Genomic DNA, 22,000 nt, shown 5'->3' with positions numbered 1-22,000 from the left:
CCACCCCCGCCGCGTTCCCGGCCCCGAGCTCGCACGCCCAGGAGTGTGTTTGCATTCAGCACACGACAGATACGGGCTTTGCCAGGGAGGAATTTTGACCACCCCCATCGCCTCTAGATGCTCCTGTCCCCTCTAGGTGTGTTTTCCTTCCCCAGGCTTCATCTCGCTGCGGGCGCTGCCGTGGCTGCCCCTCCCGGCCCCGCGCTGTGACTCAGCACGCCGCAGGCCTTCCTTCGGATGCGGGAACCCGCACCGCCTCTGCCCGCCGGCCGGGCACTGCCCGCATCCCCGAGGCTGCGAGCCTTCCCCAGCACGGGGAGGAAGCCCGGTGGAAGGGCGAACCCCCGGGCATGAGCAGGTGGGGTGCAGCTCCCGCACAATGAATGCCTTCCCAGACAGACCGGGGGGTTCAGAACTGCCGCTTCAGCCCGATGATCGCTTGTTTTCAGTCGGGCAACGCTAACAATGCCTGATCTCTGGTACAGCATTCTTCCAGCTGATTATTTGGTAATTAACAAGCAAACACACACTGTTCACTCAGACAGGGCTCCGTATGTGTTTCTGTGCAAATGTGGCATAAGGACTCAGGGACCCTAAACTGGCCCATCAGGCGTTATTAGATGCAAATGCAAAATTACAATGTAAACTCAAAATAAAAAGGCATTTACCCAAGGAAGGGTAGCATCCTGTTGTGACTGCCTGTAATGCTTACTGGCAATACCTTGCTCCTTGACATCACACAGGTAACAGCTTTCAGGTTTATTAAACTAGCTATTTCTCAATACTCTCTGACAATATATCTCTTTGAAAGTATGGGTATGACTTCAAGTTACTGAACAAAGAAGCTAAAGCATTTGTAATCCTTTTTCAAAATATGAAGATCTACAAGTGCAAAAGATATTATTGATATAGAATTTTTAAGCATTTACTGTAGTAAATAATTCATTTTAAAAATGTAATTTAACTTATTTTAAAAGGTGGTACCTTCACTGTACATCTATATTAGTTAGATAATTTCCTTGAATATATCCAAAATTGTCAAATGTGCAAATTAAAAAAAAAAAAAAAAAGTAGAATGCTTTTAATTTTTTTTTTAATTTCCAGAGAATTCCATAATTAGAAATAGCTGTACTTCTATGTAAAATTTCTAAGAGTACATAGTTTTCTGAAGGACAGTAAGGACAGACTTGTCTAGGCACTGAATGAAAGCCCAGACTTTTATCCAAACTGTAACAGTATGATCATCTTAGTTATTTACAGGACAGACAAGCAATAGATTCTGGGATGCATTTTCCTGGCACACATTTTACTGTAGCTTGCAAATGTTACAGAAAATGAACAGAAAATATACAGAAAATGTACAGAAAGAGGGAAAAAGCCAATGAAATTTCACTGCCATTATTCAGTTAGGACCTCTAATGAAATAGATCATGTTATTATATTGATCTCCTCAGTGACTGTCCTGCCCCTCCCCACAACGCAGTCATCTGTACCAGACAGAAATTGATCAGAAATGTACACTCTTAAACAAACTGCAGTATTCAAGCGTCGTATTCAAACACAGTATTTAGTCTAAGCAGCATTTAAACCATTTAAAAATAATCAGACTAGTAGGATCTCTGCAGCTATATCCACCTGAGAATCCTGACTCTGCATTCCAGCCCAGGTATCTGAGTCAATGTAACCACACTGCATCATCATAATCCTGTCTCAGCATATTCCCTCTACTGCACTCAAATCCACAAATAAAAAATACCCCTTTTTACCTTAGATGGTGAATTCCTTCTTGTCCTTTTGTTCATAATAACTATTCCAAGTTTGCATCTTTGAAAAAATACAAGGAAGGTTACACCAATAAACTTCGCAATCCTCTCCTGCGGCAGAAAGCAAATTACAAAAAAAAAAAAAAAAAAAAAGACTTCAAACTGTGACCTCAGAGCAGAGCACAGCCATTAGCATCCCTCAGCCAACCTTCAGTAGAAAGCAGGTTTAGACAGCAGGAAAACTGGCTCTGTACATGGCTGCAAAGCTTTCAAATCAAGCATTCTGTGCTGTAAGCTCAGGGATTTATATCTTCTTAAATAGGCCGTCCCACTCAATGCTGCTTGTGTGCATGAAAATATGAAGCATTTCACTGCAGTCACTTTATGCAAGAAACTACCCCAGTCATCTTTACAATCTCTGTCACTAGGCTCTGAGACTAAAGAATGAGGAGAGCATGCATAATTCATGCATTAAAATTTTCTGTGCACTTCCTGCAGCAACTGTTAAATCCAGTAATGGGGTATCGATCAGCTCATTGCTAAAACAATTGGGGCTGGGCAATTGCTTTGCTGCAACAAACAATATTCCATCCAAAACAGGATGCAGACACAGGCTTCCCCCTGCAGCACTCAAGCGTAACGCCAACATACATAGCATGGCATTTACATATTGCAGAGCGTTTAATCTGGACTCTGCATTTCTTTGACCTCCAAAACATGTTGCGTTATCTGAGTCTCTTACTTGAAGTCTGTATTCCCTTCAGACTGTTTCTCCTTTAACTCTGTGCAGAATGAGAAGCAAGTATGCTTTCCTAACCCCATGTTCAAAGCACAGTGAACTTCTGAAAGCACAGGGCAGATGTAAAAGCTTTCTACCCCATGAAATTCTTTGCCCCACACACCTGAACCATGTTTGTACCAGGAAACAAGTCCATTCTCATTTGAATCCTTTTGTTTGAGTGCATATATTATATTCTGTCTGCACAGACACACATAGATATGTCATTTTTATCTAGCACAACTCACATAATTTGCATCTGCCATATCAATTAAAACACGTCCCAGAGTTTCCATTTCTCCCCATAGATCTGAATATCTTCCAGCCTTTTCAGCATACTCCTTTTTCTTGCACCCCTGTCGTTTAAACAAGCTTCATCAACAGTATATCAACCCTGTCTTCAGCCCCTGTGTTCAGCAGCCTCTGGGCATTCCCAGTCTCTGACTGCCACGTGCTTCTCCTCCCATACACAGGAAAACCACAACTGCCACTGTTTCATATGAAAAGATGAGAGAACGAAGATGGTCAAAAGGAAAACATAAAGTCATGACTGAGGTGAAACTCCAAAGCAGTATTTAAAAATAAAATAACAAGGATCTTTGATTACCCTGGTGTTGCCAAACAGCATAGTCACTGGTGTGTGAACTGCACAGACCTGATGTTTCCTGAATGCCATGGTATTATTCCTGACCCTTGACAGAGTTTGGGTCTGATCTTTAATCACTAAAATACATCATCATCACAAAAATAAAGAACCCTTCTTGAGGTTTGTTAAAAGATATTAAAGAGATTAGTAAGACCTGTAATAATTATTTATTCCTGGCAAAAGAAAAAATCTTGATGGAACTGCAGAACGAATAGAGACACTCACATATTGATGAAAACCTGAATCTGGGCTAACTATCGACTCTCCTGCAATTGTACACATTCAGAGTCCTCCCAAGTAAGTTAATGGAAAATTGTCTGGAGCAAGCAGGATTTGGCATACAGTCTGGAAACCTGAATGAATAGAGGCTTTTTCAGCAGAAATTCGGGAAGAAGTTTTTCTTTGTTTGTCTCTCACCAAAGCAATCACCTTCAGTACATCCAGTGTCTACTGCTTTCTCTTATGCTAAGGCATGCCCATATATTTCAGTGGGCTGGCAAACGTGTCGCCAAGAAATTCCTGTATGTCTGTCTGGTATATCCATTCTCAACAGCTACCAAGGCTATAATACAACAGCAGTTAATTGCTGCTTTGGGATACATCAAAATCAGAAGTTTAGTTTGTCACATTCTTCATCCTTTACTACACTGAGTGCTGGGTCACAATAATCTCTGACAAGCACTAAGCTAGAAGTTACAAGTCGTATCAGAAAATGTGATGTTGTGCACCTGACTGCTTAATTAACCAGATCAGAATGGGAATAAACCCCACAGAGATAAGATTTGTGCCACAGGTCATGCAATCCCCATGAGTTCACTGTGGTCTTACTCTAATCAGTTCTAACTGGGAATTTTACTGGGAAAAGAATGTTCATATAGGCACTGCAGACTAGTTCATCCTGCACTTACCATTACAGTGGACATCTCCCACTTCTTGCTATGTTGGGAGTGTGCTCCAGATAGATCTCTAAATTTGGACAGATAGCAACACATGCCTACGCAAGAGTAAGATGCCCATTCTCTGTCAAAAATCTGTCAGAACCTGTTCAGCTGTTGTGGTCTATTTAAGGGCAGGTTGAATCATTCTTCTGTTTGTGGACTCTGTCAATTAGGATCAGACTGAGAGCGTGTCAACCACATGTAGACCACTCAATTTAGGTATTTCAATCTGTCACTGTATCCCCCCTTCCTGTGGTTTAACAAGAATATTTCCTGGACAAAGGGCAAGAGACACGGTAATTTTGGGAACAGGATCACTTTGTCACATTCTACTCTCCCTCTTCAAGCTATATTTGGGATTCCTTAAAGAAAATTACCAATTGCTTAAACCTGATTTCATATGTAAATGCCACAACACAAGTGCCATATTGGACAGTTCTATCCAGAATATGAATTTTGATCATTGACTCAGAAAGAAACTATCTTTACACATTTTATTATGAGATAAAGTTAAATTACTCATTGAATTCAGAAGTTTGAAATGGAATACATCTCCATGTGATTGTCACTGCTATTGGAATACATCAGTTAAATAACTATTTGTGTAGAAAAAGACATTGTTAAAATGTTTGCAATACTTGCCTTGTATGTAATATGATGGGTTCCTCAAAGGAAGACTTAGAAGCTCTGGAGAATAAAGTAAGTCTTCCATCTATCAGAGAATTTCATAAGAAGCACAAACAATACAAATAGAAACTGGTACACTTTCTTTGGAAAATAATAAAGATGAGAAGGGTTTTACAATTTAGAAGGGTAAGAGCTAGAAACTGGACAAACTAGTGTTTTTTGAAGTTACTGGTGTCAGCAAACACAGATATGAGTGTTATAGGTGTATTTCATTACACTGAATTCCATTACAGCCTAGGTATTTCGCTGTGTTACACGCACCCCCAAAAAATCTGACAATCCATGCTGACAGAAGCTGTGACTATCTGACAATCCATGCTGATTGCCTTCTCTGTGTATTTAATTGTATTTTTAGCATTCCCTGATTTGCTAATGATGAAAAGGAGATAATGAAAATGCCCTGCTCTCCTTGCTTTATTCCTCCTGTTCTACACTTCTCATGTAAATGAAACATTCCCATTTTTACTACACCTAGATAGAAGTCAGAAGCCCACAAGAAAAAATACAAAGATTTATCCTTCATCATGAAAACCAGTTCTAGTACAATACACACAGCCTCCCAGCCCTCCTGGCAAATTACCCTTTCAAAGGAAAAACTCCAGAGTTGGGAACTTTCTCTTCAATTTGGAATGGGAAAGTACTCATGGCATGTAAGGTTTTAAGACATGCTACATAGTGGATTGTCAGATACTCTCAATTACAGGATTCCATTTCTAGCAGAGTATATTCTGAGACCACAAAACCATTTAATGCAGCCATTTCTTATAGACATCTTACAAATCTTCATTTTATTTCAGTAATTAGTTTTTCAAATTCCCGTGTCATGCCCCTCTTTCTATTATTCATTCACTATTCTCCCTTACTAAAGTCTAACTTCAGCCTTGATTTATAGAATCATACAAACATTTAGGTTGAAAAGATCCTTGAGATCATCAAGTCCAACCATTAACCTAGCACTTCCAAGTCAACCACTAAACCATGTCCTTCAGAACCACCTCTCACCATCATCTTCCTCTTCCTCCACTGAGTAAAGCCCGTTTTTCACAACAAATTAATTCCGTTCTCCTTCACATTTTCTAGGTATAAATCTTTTATTCTACCATTAATTTATAACATCCATGACTGTCATTTCAACTCCAGTGCTCAAATCCTCCTGCTTCTACTTCTCTTTCCACATGCCTATTTCTCCAACAGAAATAATGGCGTAATAGATAGACATAATAGCAATTTGATTTTTTTCTTCTTCCTTTGCTTTCCCTTCCTTTCCTTACCTCATCCTTAAAGCACAGAAAACAGTTGTGCTCAATCCTTCTATTTGTTCCACTCTTCTTAGAGCCACAGCTACTTCAGAGTTTCCCAGTCCTTCAGAAACTCTCATTTCCCCGCTCCTGCTTCATTCTCTTCCCATTCTCACATTTTTTTCCTTTCACAAAGGAAAAAACACCCTAGTGTTCCCCTTAGCCACCAGTATATCTTCCTGCTTTTTTGTTGCTCTTTAATAGCTTTAAACTACTATGTGAAGTTTCTCTATTCCTTTCCTGATGGCTCTTACCTTTTGCCTTCAAAATGTGCAAACAGAACTCTTTAAATCTCTTATCATTTGCAGTTATACAGGCCTCAGGAAATGGGCTCATTTTTCATTCTTCCTGACATGCCAACAGTTTTTCATGTTTAGGAGTTTTTACTTCTGATGTTTTGGGTGCCTTGGCACAGTCCTATCCTGATGTCCCTGTTGCTCTGGACATCATTCAAAGGAACAACTTAATGGTTTCTTCTATGCTTTCTGGAGAATTATTTGGTCTTTTTTCCTCCTAAAACTTTACTTTAATACAATCTCATTTATAAATTGGCATCTCAGTGCAATTACTATCCCCTCTTTAGATGCTGCACCTCTACTTCAATACTATCTCATTCTTTTCAAACTGGTATCTCAGACACTATTTCTGATACTGTAAATTCAGGCATCAGCTTATGCTACACATAGACAAATTAGGGTTTTCATTACCCATCCCCACAAACTCCTTCTGCCAGATCCTTTCTGAATCACTGTGTACAGTCTGAATGTTATCTCTAACCCTGATCGTCCTTAGATCATGAAATCCAGACTTGCAGAATCTTTCTGCATAATTCTGCTCATATACAATATATATATGCTTTTAATATGCACCTTATTAATACCCTTGTCCAGATTCTCATCACCTCAGAAATGATTTAATTAAATTAATCCAAAATCTCGTCCTCTGGCCTGACCAAACATAGCACCTAATCAGAGTGCTGCTGAGAAGATCATTCTTCTGGTACATCACTCTGAGTGTGTAATTTCTCTCCTTGCTTCCACTTCTGTTTTGGTATGTCAAATAAAAGCAAGTTCACATTGGTTCCATGGACCACTCTCATTATTATTCTCACTTGGTACTGAACAGTCAACTTATAATTACTCTGCAAGTTATTTTTCATTATCTCCTTGTTAAATTCTCAGTGAAGCACTTCTATGCTTCCTCCTATTACACTTCATACTTTGGAAGAACTCTGCAACACCTGCAAAGTTACTGCATTGCCCTCCTTCAAATCCTTTCTTAAATCTTGTTTGCTATGATAATTGCACATTAAATTGACAGCATGTAGGCTGCTTTGGAAAACTGAGACCACTATCCTCAATGGCTGATTTTCTTTCTGTTTCTTTCCAATTGCCCATCTGTCTTTGCCTTTTATGTTATACTTCCACTCATAACTAATATAATTCTCACTGTCAGAGGGACATACTTCTTGTTTATTCAAAGGGATCTCTGATGATTGAGTTTTCAGCACTACAGTAATGGAAAGTACCAGAGGGCACAGAACAATTGGAATTTAACCATGACTATCTCATAGAACCTGTGGAGTCAGGAGTAGAATTTGAGCTGGCCCCCAATTCCTACAGAGAAGTCATATGAGGATGAACACAATAAAGACTGCCAGTTCAGTCATTCATCTGAAAATGTGACTTTGTTCCTCTATGGACCACTTTGCTACTAATACCTAAACACGTTCCACAACAAAACAACTGCTTGTTCTGCTTTACTGTTTAAGTCAGTGTTCCAAGAGATCAAGGATACTAATTATATTAAAATGCTTTCTTTACTCATTATTCTGAAACAATTATGACAGTTAATAAAATTATATAAATTGCATGCCAATATGATTGCCCCTACTACATACACTGTATTGTATTCTGTAATATATCACAGGTTTAAAATATCATACTATTTATTTAAGTTATATTATAAAATAAAATAAGAATAAAAGAAGATAGTAACCATAGTTATTGTTATAACAGACTACAGACTACTACATGTATCAGCCATATTTAAAGTGTAGAAGATTCCGTATATATGAGAAAAATGCCACTCCAAATGTCCCAAGAGCTCCAAGAGCTAGTGACAGATACACGGCTGTAGAGAGGACGACTTTTATGTTCTCCTAGGCCTTTGCTCTCAAACAGCAACAAAGGCTGTATCCAAGATAACACACAAAACTTCCCTCCAAATGGTTTACAATGTTTACAGAGTGATTTATTTCAAACCACTGCTGATCCAAAACTAGCATCAAGTGTAACATGACTTGATGCAGTATATTCCTCTACATGACTGTCTGTAATACTAATGGGAAAATTCTCTTCTTCAGGTCTACTCTTCACGTGCTTTGGGCACATCATTGTCCTTGGGCCAACTGCCCAACCCCTATAGCAAATGAACCTCTTCATACATTTTGAGCTTAAGAAACAATGTTTGATATGGTTTTTTCCTATATCTTTGATACTGCTGGTTTTGCACTCTACCATGCATGCTTCCTCTATTATTCTCCTGACCTTTGGATTGATTGTTCTATCCGTCATTAGTTAAGAACTCCCTTCATTTGCTTTATTAGTCATCACAGTAACAACTTACATCACTGGATAAAAAAAGCAAGCTTTATGCTTGACCCAGCAGCAATTTGCTGTTGGGCTGCCTGGCGATAAAGCCAGACTCCTTCCCATATCCTCATCCAAAGACCTACAAAAATTCATGGTACACCACAGGAATCAATTGAATTATGTGTTTTGGTGAAAAGTAGCAAAAGCCAAGTATCCATTACTGTGAGCAGAAATTCAAGGCCACTGCCTGGGCAGAGCATAGCAACAAGTTCAGGGCTGCCAGCTCTTTTTTAAGCATGAAGCTCAAGCCAATAAATGTTTCCAGCTGACTGAAATGCTTTAATGACAAGCCTTTTACCATGCAAACAAGAGACAAACTGCTTCATCGAAACGTCTTGCTGGGGTTGCTCTGAAAAGGGTTGGGTGGGAGGGGGCCACTGGGTGAGGGCAGGGGCATGGGTAGCCAGGTGCCACAGGCAGCCCTCACCTTGGAAGCACAAGCCCATGGCCCCTGAAGAAGCAGTTTGGGGCTGGGCTGACGGCAGCCAGGGCAGCCGCTGATCCGGATCACCGGACAAGACCACTGCAATGGGCCAGGCCTGAGGTCCTCCCCAGAGCACAGCACGTGTCAGAAGGGTGAGACTGAAATCATGAACAGCGCCTATTGTGCCCACTCTGCCTCTGTCTGCTGCAGCAGAGTGCTCTGCTGAATGCACCCTGCCAGCTCCAGAAATCTGGGGAACAGCATGGGCCCGATTCAGAGATCTTGTTGCCACAGGAATCTGGTGCCCTGAAAAACTGTTTCAGATGCCAAACCACAGAAATACCAACTTATATTCTCTCTGCAAATTAATACTCATAACAAAATACACAACAGTCAGAAGACATTTTCTCCTGCTCACTTTGTAATCTGCCCATTTGGATTTTTATTTTTCTACTCAGTCTGCAAACTCAGAGAGAGCATATTATATAGCTGCTTTTTAGAGTAGACTGCTGTCCTTGTCGTTGCACTGATGGAGGATATGAGTGCCTTTTCCCACAACGAGCCACTAGAATGCTAGAAGAAATACATGATTTGCTCACTTAATTTTATTCCATTCCCTACTAATTCTTTATATCATACTACACTTTTGAATGAAGAAAATGTCAGTGTGATTCCTAATAAGCAGCATGAGATAGCATTTGGCTGTGTGAAAATCACAGGAAAACTGAAGTGGGAGGCCAGTATTTAATCTTCATCCTCATGTCAAACATACTTCCCAGTCAGTACCACCAAGTATTTTCAAATGCAGGTCAACCTAGATCAGTAGCTTGCCAGTAAAGAAGCAAAAGCGACACAAAATAGAGACAAAGCCTCCTACTTCTGTTCCACCAACAGCCTGCATTGTCAGTGACAATCATCCTCTGCTATTCACCACCTGCCCTTTCTCCTCTTTGCCAGAGCACGGCTTTTGACTTTTTCATCTGTATTTGTTCACATTTCTCTGAATCAACAACTCCATCACACAGCACACAGCACTAGCTCTGTCTGACCAGAGAGAAAATAAACACAAAAACACAAATAGAGAAAAGAAGTTCCTTTCAGCTTGGGAACAACTGAGTTCCTCCAAATAAAAACCGAATTAGACATTGGGGTTGTCCTAGGAAGGATATTCCCCTGCAATAAGATTCATTCCCAAATCCAGGAACAATCATGTTTCTAATCTTCCACTTTCTCCTTAGATATGCACTGTGAGAAATTGCTAACTGTAAGTGAAGAGACAATATGAAATGAGGAGTTGTAAATATCATAGATTGCAGGGGGAAGAGCCTAGCAATAAATTGAAGTAGAAAACTCTGCTATCAGTGAGAATTTAGTGGAAAATCAACTAAATACGTAAATTTTCACCTTGGGGGGAAAACACAAAACTAAGCCAGACCAGGATTATACATTCTATAAAAAGTAGGAATAAGAAGCCCTCTTTCCTTTAACCCTTATTTTCTAACCTGTATCAATGCAATTGGTTTACGTGACTTTTTACTTCCTCCTCCCCAAACTGTAATCCTGCATAAGCTTTTTGGAGTTTTATGTAATTTTTTTTTTGCAACAAAAAGCAGATTCCACCAGCACCTACAGAATAGGCTATTTCCATGGGGTAATTCTGAAATCTGAATGAACAGACTAATGTCTAAAATTTTGTCTGAACAGACAAAGGAATAGCAGACAGCACTTTGTGAGAAGCACAACATATGATACGAACTACAAAACATAAGGGGTTGCAACCACTACATAGGGTATGCAAGCTCTTTGGCTTGTTTTAGAAGCTAAAGCAATGCTACTAAAACCAAATTTTCCGCTGGGAATTCCTTCTTTGAGGAAGTATGAGCTTAATTTCTAGTCCCAAAGTAAAATGTTACCATTGAGTCAAGGTTCTAAAAGGTTAAAATTTTAGCTAAGGGTTAAAAGAAATTTGTATTGATTAAGATACAAAGTAGAAAAACAAAAGATAAGTTAATTATTAGTAGATGCCTAAGCTAGAGCTAAGTGATGTATTATTTACCATTATATTTTTGTTTTAAGTTTTGTTTATAGAAGAAACAGAATAAATGAACTGTCATCAAAACAAATTGGAACTAATAGAACCAAGAACAGCACCTGGGCTTCGTAATAACCAAAAGTAGGAGATCTTGGGCTGTGCCAAGAGGTCATGAAAGCCTGCCAACAGCAAGAAGGTAAAAAGGTTCCTGTGAGGAAGACATTCCTGACTTCATCTTTCAGGACCACTGACCCAATTCGAGACCACCGCCCCAATTCAAGAGAGAAACTGCGCATGTGTGAAAGACCAACGATCTCACTTTAATACGAAGTGGAGGATGGGAGGTGCTGGGGTCATACACATGTAGAAGATGCAAAACTTTGCGTAATAAATAGAGAATAAAGAACCTTGTACTTCGCTGGCATGTTTTTAGGAGGCTACTCCCAAGCTGCCCACCAGTGCCTAAATAAACATACCACTTTCTAATTTTAATTAGCTAGAGGGTCTTTTGTCCATGGATATCAGGATTTAATGAATCACCATGGGATACACTGTGGGAAGTTTTTTTTTGAATGAGTAAACAGTAAGTACGTAAAAAACAAATAAAGGATACTTTTGAATGGGTGTGATCTATTTCTGACAGAATAATACTTTTTGTTCCAATGACTGTAACATTGCAGTTTAGTTGATTTTAGCAGCAAAAATCAAAACAAAAAATGATGATACAGTATCACAAATACATCTTTTGTACACATGTAGATGTTCACCATTTTTTTTAATACAGACAAATTAAGCTAACCATTTCACAGATTAAATAAACAAAACCTTAAGCAATTTAATGCAAAGTATTTCTAGTCATTGGCCAGTGTTTTTTCTGACATATTTCCAAGATCAAACATTTTTATTTATATGGTCAATGATGGGATGGCTGAAGGACTGCAACATCTCCTGCTGTTTACAGAGACACTCACACATCTGCGCTGATGTGTGGATGGCCCTATGAAGGTAAATTAAAGAAATTTTTTCCAAAAGTTCTTTCAGTTACTGAAGTCTGCAAAAACTAACAGCAGCTCCTTGACAAATACAGGAAATGTTCCATAGGAGTTGAGTCACCATAGAAGCCTAAACACTGTGCCTTATTGGATGCAAAAGTTAAAAAACAGTCATAAAAACCCCAAAACAGTTAAATTACTGCCTTTTTGTAGTTCTCTATCCCCTAGTTCTCCATCTGACTAGTGAGATGAATAATTGAAATTTAACTCTTTGGGCCTTTGAGTTGACAGAAGTAGCCTGTTAATTTTTTATTTATTTTACAGTTGAGATATTTACAGGCATACAGAGACTATTTTTTGTTTTTGAAAGAAAAATGCAAAGCATGTTTCAAAGGAAAGGAAACTGCAGTGAACAGCTTAATGGACATGTACAGTTACCCACCATTAGCGTCTGTGAAGGAATGTAGCAACATAAATATAAAGTACAAGTATGCTACCCCACATGAAAACTTTAACCTCTGAAGAATATGAGAACATACTATCCTTTTGTGTTAGCTTAATTGAGTGTTTGGGGGCTATAATTTTTAGGGTTTACAAAAAGTGATGGACTCCATTCTGTATATAAAGCTTTTATTTACAGCAGCAGCAGTAGCTATGGGTACTGACAAACAATGAATCTACGGCCAAATCCTGAAATAAATTGCAAATATACCATCTGGCACTTAAGATTTAACTAAATGTGACTGATACAGCCCACCTGCTCTGAGAAGTTTCATTATATTGAAGTTTCACCCAATTTCTCATAGAATTTATTTATTTATTTCAAGCATGAGGATGGTCTAAAATAAAACAACTGCAGGCATACAATTTAAAACTAAATAACAGTATTTATCCATAAAAGAATTAAATATAAATGTATTTAGTGACCTCTAAAGAGAAATTAAGCTAGTCAAACTTAAAAGTGATACTGGCCACATTCCAATTCTTCACCGAGTTTTCAGTGCACTTTCTGCCAAAAAACACGTAAAAGGTTTTGTTCCTATCAGATTGAATAATATTCTAAGATAACCTGACAATGAACGACAGGAATCGTCTAAACAATTCAATTTTGATCTTACCAGTGTATTCCAGACTGCTGGTATGTTACTACATCTTGAAAAGCTAGTAACCTTTTGCAATAGGAGCACTGAATTTGACAGATGTCTCTTACCAGACTCTTCCTATTTCCCAATATAAAACAAAATTGCTGCTGTGCTGCAGAAAACATGGAGCACAAATTAGTGACATTTAAATGACTCTGCAAGCTTATCAACTGTGGCCAGGGTTTGAAAAATTATTTTTCTAACCTACAGGCTCCAATTTTGCCATAGAGCTACTGGCAGTTTCTATAAACTTCAGCAGGACTGCAAGGTTGTTCTAGTGTGGGAAATGTTTGTTTCTCAGCAGTTAGTTATGTTTATGACAAAAGCATAAAAAGACATCTGGTCTCTCCATTAAAACAAGCTGAGATATCAATGAACACCACTGTTGCTTTAAAAGAAAACATAACTGGGGGTATCGATGGGAGGGGACGGAACTACTTTTTGCTGACACCTATCTAAGACTGGATGGAGGAGGTGGGTTTGCACCAGCAGGTAGTAAACACTGTCCTGCATCATGTGCAGTGACTATGCTGCTCTGACAAAAATCTGTGTAAGGGACACCCTGTGGAGGACAATAGAGTCTGTCAAAACCAAACCCTACGAAACTCCCCAATGGCAGAGTTTTCACTGGCTCTTCTATCTCCTCTTCTAGTTCCTTAGCGATGCATCTGTATCTTAAATGATTTACAGTAAAAATACTGGCATAGTTTATTCTGTAGAGGGCTGAGGTAATTGAGTCAGCTGTCTGTAGTTTTGTTGCACATGGAATCTGGGGCCTTCAGAAGGGAGGGAGGGAAAGAGCATGACTTTTCCACAGGCTTTGCTCCCCAAGCTCAACAAACTCACGAGGTACTCTCTGCCTCTGTGGAGAGCCTCTGTCCCAGGATTTCACCCACCCAGAAGCTGCCTGCCATGCAATGTGGGGTTAGCTGCTGCAGTGGAGTGTATCAAACTGGGACCATGTAGCCCAAGGCAAGGAGGAAATCCCAGACTAGATCAGGAACTTTCCTGAAGTAAGGAAGGAGCAGACCTGGTTACAAAATCAGGGGCAACAGAGGGAACTGCATACTTGTTTCACCATATCAGAGGAAAAAGCCAGCTCTGCAAGGGCACAGTGGGAGTGATGGGTATTCAAAGACTTTTATTTTTATGTGTTTACCTACAGCTTTTCTTATTTAATTCCAGTTTACCAATTTGTGTTGTAATGAAACTACCTTATAAATCCCATTTGGTCTACTTGAATAAGTCATCAGATAGGGAAAAGGTAAACCTCTGTTACTTCTCTTACCTCTGTTCTCCAAACAAGCACAATCCTGTCACATAAATGGATTTAAAAAAAAATCCTCTGACTTCTCAGTCCATGTTTCTGTTATCAAGGAACACCTCTCAAAATGTAAGTATGCTTGATGCTTTATTCCTTTTGATATATAGTCTCTTCCAAAAAAAGAAGCATTAAACTGCTGTCAGATGAAACCAATAACCAGTATCAAATGCTCACAGATTGTGTGAAGTCACAGAAAGATGGCACAAACAAGACTTTATTTGTCACGACATTAAGACCAGAGAACAAACCCATCAGAGACAAACTGGAGAAAATATGTGTCTTCTACAACTCCCTCTGCAGTGCTGCAATGTGTCTGGAAAGTACCTACAGTGTTCATTATAAAATAATTCCTCAAAAACATGTCTAAACATAGAGCAGTACAAGTAGTTGTGACATTGCCCTGTGGTAGTCTTCACCCTTCTTACCAAACCAGCTCACTTTTCTGGGTTTTCCTTCAAAGATTCAGACTCCTACCATTTTTAGGGAAAAAGCCCTAAACCAACAGAGCAACACAACACACACCAAACAAACAAAAACCTAACTAAAACCTAGTTGCATCTCCAATTTTTGTGGTTCTCCATTCTTTGCCCACTTCTGTCTCTGCCTGGTACTACAACACGACATTTACTTCACATGTGACTCCAGCCAGTCACATTCTCCATGCCCTCTCCAGCTTTCCTTACACCACAGAATTCATCTTCTCTAGGTCACCAATCATGCCCAGACTGGGAGCACTGCTGGTGTGGGAAGCTGAGGTGTAGGACTTGTGATCAGAACTGGGGCATCCAAGGCAGGCATCCAAGCCGTGGACTTCATGAGAATCTGATGCTAAGAGAAGAAGCTTCAGCTCCACATCATCCAACTGGATGAGGAAAAGAGATGAGTTCTCCTGGGTGCTGACATCCAGAAGTTCCCTTGCAATTCTCCTAGGCTTATTAAAATAAAAGTTAAAAAAGACTACTAAGTTTTGTCCCATGCAAGCAAAATGAGACCTTCCCTGAGCTGCTTCAGCATTCAAAAGACTCTTCCCTGCATGTTTATCACAATGGAGAGTCAAGAATCAATGATGCATAAACCACCAGGAAGATCAAGTGTGTTATTCTCTTCAATATTCACCTCAATGAGCTGTAGAAATTCTCACAGAAAAATAAAATGGCTTGTCAAAATGAGCTAGTCTTGGTTTTGTGACTAAGTCACTTTTATTCTCAAATTCTCCTTTTCACTGATGCAAAGAACTAGATCCAAGATACATTAGAAGGTTTCTAACTTCTAGGTGTCTGCTGCTTTTCTTCCTAGATTTGAAAAGGAAGATTTTTACCTTTTAAAGGTCAACTCAGACTTCTCAGAATTTCTTGCTTCCCTCAACAGGGAAAATTTTGAAGATTCATTATCTACTCCCATATGATCAAAACAATCCACCTCCAAGTCACAGAGGATTTATCTTTACCAGAAATAGTAATAATTATCAATAAGCAAGAAAGTAAATAAATTGCATTAAGATTGCTAAGGCACATTTATGAAATAGTGGAACCAATGCTCTAATTCCTATACGCAGTTAGATTCACAGGGGAATGTAGACAGTTACAATATTCATTAATAACTATTGCTATAATTCTCTTATTATGATAATCAAGGAAGTTTTCATTTGAAAGAGGTAACAATCATCTGGGCCCCAGTCTAGCAAAATACTTTAAAATGCTAATTTTCATAATGAAAATAACCAACTGGATTTGCAGAGGACTGACATGCTTAAGATAATCTTGGCTTTGTTAAGCCTATAATGGGAAAATCAAGTAGAAACATTATAAAAGGAGTCCATAAAATCCTGCCAGAACTTTGCGTCAATATTACACCATTATCATACATTCTCCAAGGAACTGCTTTCTTCTAGGAGACCACCAAGTAAAATTAAGAACTTTTATAGGACTAATTTAGAAGAAAAAGATCCATTATGGAGCAAAGGACTCTTAAAACAAACATACAGCAAAGAGCCAGATGATCACAAGATCCATATATGGTACTTGAGGCCAAGATTTAAGTGTCTGACCTGAAGCCAAACCCTGCACCAGGTCTTCCACATCTGGTTTTGAAATGTGGGGGTTTTTTGAATTTACTCACATTCTCCAATAAGCAGTTGCACAAGCTCCTTCAGAAACAAAGACTTGGGGTAGGTAACTGGGTGTTCAATTGCAGTTTATGGAAGAAAAGGAGGAAACACAGAACACATTTCATTTAACATCTTGGTGACATTTGCCTTTGGACTGGGTAGGAGCTGATCACAGTAGTTATGGACAAACTGCCAAGCCTCTGCAGTCTTTCTGGAGAACAGATCAAGACTAGCCCTGGAGAGAAAGACTTAGGAATGTTTGTGGACAAAAAGCTCAATATAACCCAGAAATGTGCACCTGCAGCCCAGAAAGCCAAACATATCCTGGGCTGCATCAAAAAAAGGCATGACAAGCAGGCCAAGTGAGGTGATTCTGCCCCTCTACTCTGCTCTGTTAAGACTCCACCTGGAGTACCATGTCCAGCTCTGGGGTCCCCAACACAAAAAGGACATGGACCTGTTGGAAGGAGTCCAGAGGAGGGCCACTAAGTTGATCACAAAGCTGGAACACCTCTCCTATGAAGACAGGCTGAGGGAGTTGGGGCTGTTCAGCCTGGAAAAGAGAAGACTCTGGGAGGACCTTATAGTCCCTTCTAGTATCTAAAGGTACTTACAAGAAAGCAGGAAAGGGACTTTTCACAAGGGCATGTAGTGACAAAACAAGGGAGAATGGCCTTAAGCTGAAGGAGGCTATGTTTAGATTGGATATTAGGGAGAAATTCTTTACTGTGAGGGTGGTGAGACACTGGCACAGGTTGCCCACAGAAGCTGTGCTCAATGTCAGATTGTATGGGGCTCTGAGTAACCTGCTGTAGGAGAAGGTGTCCCTGACAAAGGCAGCGGAGTTGGAACTAAATGATCTTTAAAGTCCCCCCCACAAACCATTTTGTGATTGTATGAAGGGATCCAAGCCCTTTTGTTTTACCCAATGCAGAGTGCCTGCCTCTAAGTCTGTGAACTTGTCACAGCATGTTAAGACTCTGAAAAGCTACCTACCCACCTGCTTGAAAGAAGCAGTGCACCTCTTCAGAATCCCCTATGGATATATGTTCTCTTTTGACTAAAGACTTTCTTCAGTACACTAGAAATTTACAAAACATCACCAGTCATAGTGTTCAGTATTAAATTTAGACAAGGCTTTTTAGAAGCACAGACCTTCCTTTTTTTTTTCCACCAAGCAGGAAAGCAGTAGTGGTCAAGGAAGAGTGTCTTTGAATTTCTGTAATAAAAATTTAATCTGCATTTAGCTGCAGCAGAATGAATTCTGAAGAACACAAATAAATTGTCAGCAATTTCTGAGAACGTGAGCCACTTGCTGCCTTTTTATTCTACAACATCTGATCATGCTCTTCTTTTACTTTTTCTTTTGCTCTTGTTTCAGACCAATTATATTCTCTAGTTATATATTTAAACATTTAATTTAATGAATAGAGTCCAGTGAATTCATCACCATTATCTGATAATAAAACCTCTCTCTATGCATCTTGGCTCTTGCCCTATGGTAAACAGAGGTTTCTCCTTCTAAATGAATTCAGCATAATTAGGAATGAAACACAATGAGAAGTTTCACAAAAAATCACATTTTGAATGCTCTGTTCAAGTTCCAGAAATTTTTATAATGTAACCTACCAAATTTTAAGTGCAGGTTCCTATGTCTCTTCTCCTCTCCCTGAGTAGCTAGTGACCACCAGGTTCTACTCCAGCGTTCACAGCATTTGGAGACAGCCATTTCCCAGCTCTCCATCCACTTCCCATTTGTATAATACACATCTTCAATTAGCCCTTACATCTACCTTTGTGCTTAGATTATTGATGTTCCTAAAGTAATGTCAATGGGTTTCAACATTACATACTTAGAACTTTTAATTTCAAAACATACCACCTCCCTCTGCCTACCCAGAGAACAAAAAAACAACCAGAATAAGAGAACATCATATTGAGGAGGCAGAAAACTAGGAGAAGATGTAAAGGCCATTTTAAGGTTTACATGTTGCGTGATGTTTCAACTCTATTAAATATAGCTCAGTACCAGAAAATACGATTACAAATATCATTAACTGTACTAAAACAAATTATATTTGAAATACTGAAAAGATAGTGCATTGCTAGTGGAACATAAGTGGATTGCCTGACTCATTCAGGCTGAAGGTTAATCCTAGTGGTTTCAGAAACCAAATGGAATAAAAGCAAAAATCCCCACACCACCACTGAAAAACATTTCACTAATTATATGTTCTTCAAGACAGCTCCCAAACTTGACACAAATGCTTTACAAAGAAAAGCAGGGTGACAGTCTAGGTTGTGAAGTTTATCTATATGCCATGTACTCAGCTAGCTCTGGAAGCAGCAGCAGGTGACCTGTCCCCAGCCTGCTGGAAGAGCCCAGTATCTGATGTGGGTGTTGTGCTCCAAGTTCACATCTGCACTGGTGGCACAAACATATCGAACATCTTGAACATGCCATGGCAGTGTATAGGCTGGCTCATACAAAACAAACTGTATTCCCTGTTTTATGACTATGTTTACATTATACGCCACGCTCCAGCTATGTCCTGATTTGAGATGATACCTGAATGATAACTCCTCTTTACTGGCTTTTCTTCTTCCCCTCTCCTCTCGAGGTGCATCACTTTCCTAACAAATGAAGGCTAGAAAGAAGCCACGTTGTAGTTAAGGAGATCCTCTAAATTAAAAGTATGAAAGGTGGGGACTGTTGGAGTGTGCATGTATCCCAAGATGAGGATTTTGGAGTATACCACAGATGGCATAACTACTGCAGCTATCCAAAGCTTAGCTTAATCTAATTCAACATCCTAAGAGCAGCAACTAGGAGCCTAAAGAGAAAAGTGTTTGGATTTCCTAATGAACACCTTTGTCCTTAACGTTTTCTAACTTTCTGCCCTGAAACAGAAAGAAATGTATTCCTCTTATCCTCTATCCATGCTATCAATAACCTTTGGCTGTTCTTTGGAATTTTGCTAACCTCTTTTGATATAATAAGCTGTGGTGATAACACCAATAAATAATTTTGCAAAATATGTTTCCTTTTATTAATTTTAAAATACTTTTGAAATAATGATTACTATGTCACTTCTTCATTAATATTATCTGAAAACTTTGGTGCAACTTTATATACAGATGGTCAACTTCTGTTAATCTAATTGTAGTTCTCCAATTCTACCTTAATTGGAAGTATTTCGTGTGCAAAATAAAATGTCCTAAACAACTAGTTTGCAAAATAATTCAAATGTACATCAAAATATTTCTCTAAAATGTCTACCTATTCATATTTTTGAAGGTATTGTCTAACCTGTTCCAGATGCTTTTATGCCTTTACACTGACAGATCATTTGGCCTGGGTTTTGATCCTAGGTCCTCTTCTTGGCACTATTTCTTCACATTTCATTCAAAACATTCCTTTTTTAATTAAAACTGACATCCTCTATGTGCAATACCAGTTTTTCTGTGTCCCTTATCTTACCACAGGCTCTCTGATGAGCTGTCTGGCACACTGGTGACTCAAGGAGAACAAAGGCATGCCAGTGGCAGTCGCATCTCTCCTTACTGGGAACCTACATCTCTGACTGCCGGTCAGATGTCAAATTTAACAAACTTTACAGCACTCATAATGGCTTTTTTCCTCACCCAGCCTGGATAAGATGCATTATTTGATTTCCTTTTCTTCATTCTGGCTTGACGCCAAAGGCCATTCCAGCTTCCATAAAAGCAAAACTTCTGAACTAATGTTATGCTTTGTTTTTCAAAATTATTCAAAGGACTCAAATCCTTTTGTCACAGTAAAAGTAAATATATTGATACTAGCAAAATAAGAGCATAAATCACTAGCTCTCAAAATAACACCAATGGTGAAGTACTTAAATTCACTGTGACTCCATAAAAAAATCTGTTTTTTTTAAATGGTCTTCTGGAGTGACATTCTTACCGTATTTCAATGAGGACTAATGCTAATCTGTTCAAAGACCAGACAAAAGTATTTCTGAAGCTGTACATCAGATAGGTGAGCTGTATCTCAGACTACTGTCAGAGAACAAAACCAAAAAATGGTTCACAGCTAATAATTCTAAAGATAAAATATGAAGCAAAATAGCTTTATCTACATTAAGCATAAATGTACAGAGACTCAATTTCCCACTCATTCTCATCTCTGAGGGATCTTATCTCTAAAACTGCATATTTGGTGAATTCAGTAATTATGTTACTTGTTAAGTTACTGAAACATGAATGGTGAAATGAAAAAAAATATGCAATTATTTGTTCTGCGGCCAACGGATGTAATGAAACAAGCTTTCCTACAGACTGTAGTCCTACTTCTCTCATGCTCCTTAAACAAAATAATTTCAGCTTCTCTCCCAGCACATGTACTTCCTGACATCTCTTCTGGGAAGGAGACACCACCTGCTCTGCTTAGCCTGGAGGTATGTACATGTTGATTGCTGCCAAGGAAAATATATAACAGCTTTCCACTCAGGAGGGCGCTGATTTGGGTTTTTCCTCTTTACTGAGCCATGGACATTGTGAAACTTGTACGAACTTAATTATCTTCAAGGCTCATGGAAAACCTCCCTCCCATTAGTGGGAGCTAGTACAGCAGTTCCAAACCTGATGTAAAGGACTGACAGGCAGAAAGGGGTTGCACAATCCTTGTCTCCTTACGAAACAGTGAAATGTTATGCCAAATTAAAGTTCCATTACATTAGCAGTGCTGGCAGCACAGGCTCTATGAAAATTTCAGTAGCTTATTAAATTTATTGAGTTATGTAACATAAGACAGTCATAATACAGTTAAATATACATTAAAAGTTTAGCCTACAATGTTTAGCTTGAATTTTATATGTACCCTGCACACCATAATTTACATCTATGATGTGTTCATGTGTGAAATAAGTCCCCAAACATATTTGAATTGTATTAATGATTTTTTTTTCAGCTGTAGGTTCTCATCAAAACAGAAACCAATCTAAATGGGTGATGAGATGCTCTGATCCTTGCATACCTCCAAGGCTGAGCAGCTGGAGTACGAGCTGACAGTAGTTGGTACCACAGGTATGTCTGAACACAGTCCCAGGCCTGTGTCTAAACCAGGCAGAGCAAGGAGCTGGAGTGGTTCACAAGCCAGCTCCAAGAGCTGTTCTGTTAGCTACTCACTCATGAGTCTTCACAGCTTCTATTTCTTGCTTAAATTTTATCATGAATA

General features: G+C 39.1%; 1 protein-coding gene across 1 annotated transcript in view; it reads right to left on the bottom strand.

Annotated features, from left to right (window-relative positions):
• CNTN1 (contactin 1) overlaps positions 1–22,000 on the bottom strand; it is a 162,562-nt gene that overhangs the window by 132,387 nt on the left and 8,175 nt on the right. The gene's annotated exons all lie outside the window — the stretch shown is intronic.

The sequence above is a fragment of the Aphelocoma coerulescens genome, chromosome 1A (genome assembly GCF_041296385.1).
Source record: "Aphelocoma coerulescens isolate FSJ_1873_10779 chromosome 1A, UR_Acoe_1.0, whole genome shotgun sequence".
Classification (NCBI taxonomy): domain Eukaryota; kingdom Metazoa; phylum Chordata; class Aves; order Passeriformes; family Corvidae; genus Aphelocoma; species Aphelocoma coerulescens.
Note: the sequence above shows the minus strand (reverse complement) of the source record. Positions and strands in the feature narration are given on the sequence as shown.